Source organism: Aegilops tauschii, chromosome 1 (assembly GCF_002575655.3).
Source record: "Aegilops tauschii subsp. strangulata cultivar AL8/78 chromosome 1, Aet v6.0, whole genome shotgun sequence".
NCBI lineage: Eukaryota > Viridiplantae > Streptophyta > Magnoliopsida > Poales > Poaceae > Aegilops > Aegilops tauschii.
The window spans coordinates 361,854,370-361,860,061 of NC_053035.3; positions in this window are offsets into that span (position 1 = coordinate 361,854,370).

Consider the following 5,692-nt stretch of genomic DNA (forward strand, 5'->3'; position numbering starts at 1 on the left):
GTTGTCTTCGGGTCCCCGGACAACTTCAGAAGCGAAGAGTTGATCTTCAATATCGTCCCCTTCCGCAGTGGCTATCACGCACTGCTCGGACGAACCGCATTCGCTCGATTTAATGCGGTTCCACACTATGCTTATCTCAAGCTCAAGATGCCCGGACCATGCGGGGTCATAACAGTCAATGGAAACACGGAGCGCTCCCTCTGTACTGAAGAACACACCGCGGCCCTGGCAGCGGAAGTACAAAGCGGCCTTTTAAGGCAGAATTTTAATTTAGCGGCCAAGCTCCCGGACACTGTCAAACGAGTCCGAACTACTCCGCAGCTTGACAGTCCGGCTCGTCAGGAGTCAGACTAGCAATTCGGCCTCCATCTCAGTCCTGACCAAATGGCGGCATACGTACCGCTCGTACATAACTACGCACTGAAAATAGCATGGACAGAGATGGGGGCATAACCAGACTGTGGTCCACAATACGGCTTCGACCTTCTCCGGACACACATACTTTCACTTTTTATTTTTTATCCTTTCCAGGTTCCTTCTCCACAGGCCCCTCGCGGCGCCCTGCTCAGCAGTCCTCTCAAAGGACGGATACACCAAGGCGATAAGTAGCACAAACGTGTGGGGGAATCTCTAGACGTTCTCTTCGATGATCGTCCTACCCGTTTTCAGGACCCGCACGCAGCTCTCCCTTGGTCTCGGCATGTTAAATAGCCAGGTTGCTTATCGCACTATTTGTACAAATACGCTTTGACGTATTAATCAAATTATAGCGAGAACTGTTTGCGGCCCAAATTACGTGGCATTGGCTTACTACTTCATTTTTTCGCTATTTCTTTTGCACCCGTACACCTTGGTACGTCTTAAATTGGCCAGGGGCTTCATTACGCTCCATACTATGGCAACAAAGTCCGAACACTTTTACAGTACAGTTTGGCACCCCGAATCTTACCATTATATGCATTGGTTCCGAATCATGTCTTTGGTCAATAGTTGGGTTGCCTGGCTCCTGTGCTTACTACCTTACGTTCCGCTCTATCAGCTAGGGTAGTAAAGGGAGAACTACTGCGATTGTGTCCTGGTTTATCCAGATGAGCACCTCAGTGGAGAAAGCCGAAAACTGACTCTCATGATGCGGTGTGAGCCGGTCAGCTGTTCGGAGGTTACAAATCTTTTGCGATTTTTTCCGCATTATGCGACGGATCGGCCTCAGTCCGATCAGGTGTTCACAGCATCCTAGTCCGGATTAAATGCTAACTAGGGGTTGCGCCTACATTTTTATTGTCAAACTCCTATGGCTAAGTGAGGGTGATAAAGCCACATAGTCCGATTGCCTGGTTCGTTGCGCCAAAACACATCCTTCAAGGACCAAATTCCTGGATCAAGAGTGTTTAGATTCCATCCCGAACACCCCCGTACTACCTACGTGGGGGCTGAAGCCGACGACTCGCCAACCCTCAGATTTAATAAAACGGCCACACAGGAGGTAAAATTTAAAATAATAATAATAATAATGAGCATTATATTGCATAACGGCTTTGTTCCATCATCCAAGACAAGATTACATGAATGTATTCATTCGAAGATAATGTCTTTTGAACACTGGCCCTCTACTATGCGGGATCCCTTGAGGACATCATCAAAATACCGCTCCAGCGTGCGGTGCTCCTTGCCAGCGGGCGGTCCCTCAGTCGCGAGCTTGACGGCGTCCATCTTCGCCCATTGTATCTTGACACGGGCGAAGGCCATCCGCGCACCTTCGATGTAGACCGACCGCTTGATGGCATCAAGCCGAGGGCAGGCATTGACCAGCCGCTTCATGAGACCGAAGTAGCTGCTGGGTATGGCTTCGGCAGGCCACAGCCGGACTATCAAATCCTTCATGGCTAGTTTGACCACCCTATGCAGTTCGACCAGCTGTTTCAGCTGGTCGCTAAAGGGCACCGGATGTTCTGGCGCAAGGTATTGTGACCAGAACAGCTTCTCCGTCGAGCTCCCCTCTTCGGCTCGGAAGAACTCTGCAGCGTCGGCAACACTGCACGACAAATCCACAAACGCTCCTGGAGAACTCTAAATCCAGGTTAGTAAGAGATACCTCTTCTTCACATATTTGCTCGGCATAATGAAGGCCTTACCCGCCGCGATCTTCTTGGCCACTCGGATCTCCTGTAGAGCGCCCTGGGCTTCAACCCGGGCATCTTCTGTGCTTTGGCGAGCCTTGGCGAGTTCAGTTTCTTGGTCTGCAATGTTGCGCTCCAAGGACTCACATTTCTTGACGGCATCCTAGAGCTCTAGCTAGACCTCATCAACCCTGGCCTCGTGTTTCTCACGGGTGGCTTGCTCCTTTGCCGCTTTCTCTTGGGCCTCGGCTAGCGCCTTCTTGAGGGTTTCCACCTCAGTGACCGCTCCTACAAATACCATGGCACTATATTCAACATAAATCACCAATCCTTTCTGATATACAGCAGGTCATTCCATACCTTGCCTATCCTCCAACTGTTTCCTTGCTTGGCCGAGCTCCTCCTCAGCCTGCTCCAGCCTCTGCTTTAGTCCGGAGACTTCGGCAGCATGAGAGGTCGCAGGCAGCAATGACGCCTTCTTATTCACATAGACATATAAGGTTAGTCTCCTGCAAAAACTATTTGATCCTCTGTTCGGCTCTTCTTTCCGAACACCGGACAGAGTCTCAGGGGCTACTGTCTATACTGTGACATTCTTTTCACAATTACGCCGCTTACCTCAAAGCCTGTCAGCAGGCTGGTGCAGGCTTCGGTCAATCCGCTCTTAACGGACTGAACCTTCTTAACCACCGTGCCCATAAGGATATGGTGTTCCTCAACAATGGAAGCACCTCGCAGTGCTTCCAGTAGAGTATCCGGTGCCTCTGGTTGGACAGAGGTCACCGGCGGAACAGGCGCACCTCCTTCTTTCGAAGGAGGCTGCTTGCCTGAATCCGGAGCCGCACTGGCTTCCGGAATGGTATTCGGCTGGGGTCCGCACTGGATACGGTCCCCATCGCCAGTTCCCAGGGGGATTTGCTCCCCCCAGTGTCCGGCAGCCGAGGTTTCGCCCTCCGGCACCATCCTGCCGGCCCTCTGCGTCTCTCCCTGGCCCGTGAGGGTCCTTCGAGACACCGCCTCGGCATTGTCCGTGGCCTCGGGAGAGGTGGCTGTTGGCAGCGAATCACTGTCCATAGCCTTTGGATCCAGGGAATCCCCCGATGAGGATCACTGGGAGCTGTCGCGGGCCGGACTGTAGCACGTGATTCAACGCATTAGAATTACGAGATAAAGGGGTCGGACATATAAGTATGTTAGAGCCCTCGAATACTTACGATCCGGCCGGGGGCTTATCCCTGGGGCGCCACTCCAAGCTGCTGTCGGTATCCGATGCGGTGTCGTCCACAAAGGAGGCTCTCCCCCTCTTGGACGCTTCGGCCTCCAGACGCGTGGAGGCCGCCCTTTTCTTCCTTCCCCCTCAGGGGGGGAGTTTCTTTCTTCCTCCCCCTCCTCCTCGTCGTCAGTGGCGGGTGAGGACTGGGTCTCGGCGTCTTCGGACGTCACGTCCGAAGTGCCCTTGTGACGGAGGCCACCTCTGGCCCCCTTGGCCTTCCTCTTGGCCTTCTTCGGCGGCGCCTGGTAGGGCGCCGGAACCAGCATCTTCGTCGGAAGTAGAATTGTTGGGTCTTCGGACAGCGGAGCCGGACTCTTGATCAGCTCCGCCTTCTTCGTCCAGGCCTGAAAAGGTAAAAACGGGGAAGCTTAGACATGCCCCTTCAGTATGTAAGTAAAGGATACACCTTGAAAACATGAAAAACTTACCAGACTGGCGCGGTGGGTCAGGTTGTACCCACGGTCTTCGGTCTCATTCGGCCATGTCTTGTCGGCCTTGAAGAGCACCTTCCAAATACCTTTGTGCGTAATGCCGAAGAAATGTTGCAGCGTCTGGTGCTTGGCCAGATCAAACTCCCACAAATTGCAGGTCCGGCTTTGGCATGGAAGGATCCGGCGGAAGAGCATCACCTGGATCACATTGACGAGCTTAATGTTCCTGTCAACCATGCTCTTTATGCGCGTCCGCAGCGCTATCAGTGACGGTGTCCTAGACTAGGGGGTACTCACCACGTTGTCTCCCGATCAGTTGGATTGGGCCGAGGACCCCCATGGCCATTCACTCATGGGCCAGTTCGGACAGCCGATGTATACACAAGGAAGATTCCACAAGACTTGGTGATCAAGACAAGGACTCCTCTCCGCCGGCGTATTCGACTAGGACTCTTGTTATCCTAGGCCTCTCGTACATTATATAAGCCGAGGCCAGTCTAGTCGATAGATCATTATGACATTACTCATCATGCCTCTAGGTTTTAGACCACAACATATGATCTCGGGGTAGATCAACTCTTGTAATCTCTATATTCATCAAGATCAATCAATCAGGAAGTAGGGTATTACCTCCATTAAGAGGGCCCGAACCTGGGTAAACAGCGTGTCCCATGTCTCCTATTACCCATCGATCCATGACACACAGCTCGGGACCCCCTACCCGAGATCTGACGGTTTTGACACTGACAATGGTGCTTTCATTGAGAGTTCTGATGTGTGATCGACAAAGGATCAATGGCTCGCCTGTAGATCAACTGCGACGTCGGCATCTTCATCGCCGGCTCGACTGGTCACCTCGGCTTGACCGAGGACTGTGCCCTCCCTCCGATCGTCATGTTCGGATGAGGGCCTTCATCAACATCAATTCCGATCTCTATCATGATCATGGAGGAATCATCTTTGGAGCTTGGGGGCTCAAAGTCAACATTGTCCTCGGGCGATCGTGCTATTTTTCCGGACAGCGAACTTGTATCCGCCGCAACCGCCTCCTCGAGTGTTGTTTTAATGATTGCTTCGGTGGAATTGTGCGGAATTGAGTCGGCAACAACCCTGGAAAATTTCGTCGAGTTCTGATGGAGGAATCTCTGGCAATCTACGATATACCGGAGCCCTGAAAATCTGGATGGGAATCTGGACGAGTTTAGGGCGTGGTCTCTAGAGCCCATCTCGGAGGTCCTTTGGAAGATCCAACCGTTCATCTGCTGCGTAATTCCCATATCTACCACCCCTCAAAATTTCAGCTCGATCTGACGGTTCAAACTCCGGGAACCTTCCGATGAGTGGACCAATTTTCGGACCTGTTTTCTGTGCGAATATGGATCCGACCCAAATTCATGTTTCTTTATGAACGTGACATTGGACAACCTTTTTAAAGGAATTTTCTTTTGGGGTATTCTTTTTCGTTCCCAAACACATCCCACTAATTTTAAAGTCTTTTCCAATACGATCTTCACCATCGCGCCGGTGTTAAACCAGCCCGACAACGTTGCTCCACGGCTGCCGACCTGCACTAGACACGTCGTCGCTTTGTTGAGCCGAGCTCAACTTCTTTGGATCATCATCTCGGCAAGCCGAACTTTCGGCATCGCGAAGGATAACTCATCACCAACCTCGCCGCCCCATGGATTACACGGAACGGGCACACCGGCATCGTCGTTCGGTCACTTCATCAATCCGGCTTTGACCGCGTCACAAGTTATGACCAGCGTCGGCATGACTACATTGTTGCTTCTTCAAGCCGATGTCCATCATGCCGAACTGCTTCAACACCTCGGCTGACATGACAGCTGCAACATCTCCTTACCGACCCG